This window comes from Tupaia chinensis, unplaced genomic scaffold (genome assembly GCF_000334495.1).
Source record: "Tupaia chinensis unplaced genomic scaffold, TupChi_1.0 Scaffold139431_1, whole genome shotgun sequence".
In the NCBI taxonomy this organism is placed as follows: Eukaryota; Metazoa; Chordata; class Mammalia; order Scandentia; family Tupaiidae; genus Tupaia; species Tupaia belangeri.
The window spans coordinates 736842-737407 of NW_006199316.1; the positions used below are offsets into that span (position 1 = coordinate 736842).

General features: G+C 46.6%; 1 protein-coding gene across 1 annotated transcript in view; it reads left to right on the top strand.

Annotated features, from left to right (window-relative positions):
• PCSK7 (proprotein convertase subtilisin/kexin type 7) overlaps positions 1–566 on the top strand; it is a 26585-nt gene that overhangs the window by 23243 nt on the left and 2776 nt on the right. The gene's annotated exons all lie outside the window — the stretch shown is intronic.

Below are 566 nucleotides of genomic sequence, written 5' to 3' on the forward strand. Positions count from 1 at the left end.
TCGTTTGTTCTGCCTCTCCTGTTCCCTGGAGACGTGGCGGCCCGTTTTCCTCGGGAGAGCCACAAGGAATGGCTGAAGCCACATTTCAGGTCCTTTCGCATACAACCGTCCTTTGGCCAGCCCTGGTAGGCGGGTAAGGGCAGGACTGATTTTCACCATTTTTTTTAAAGCTGAGGTCTAGAGGTTTGCAGTGACTTGTGGAAGGTCACAGTATCAGTGAAGGTCACGTGATCATTGATACTATCTTCAATATTAGTGAGGAGGCCAGAGATGGGGCCCACCCCTCCCACTATCCAGTCAGCTAGGTATTCACTATTCCGGCGGCTTCCAAACCTTTCTCTTCTTTTTTTTTTTTTTTCTATAGGGTGTGTGTGTGATTGCCAGAAAGAGAAAGAGGGACAGTAAGAAAGCACCCCAGGGAGGCGGCCATGCTGTAACCCCTTCTCTGTTCTCCTCTAGGGATTTGGGGCATACACTCACAAGTGGCTGGCTTGATTTTCTTTCTTTCTTTCTTTCTTTCTTTCTTTCTTTCTTTCTTTCTTTCTTTCTTTCTTTCTTTCTTTTTT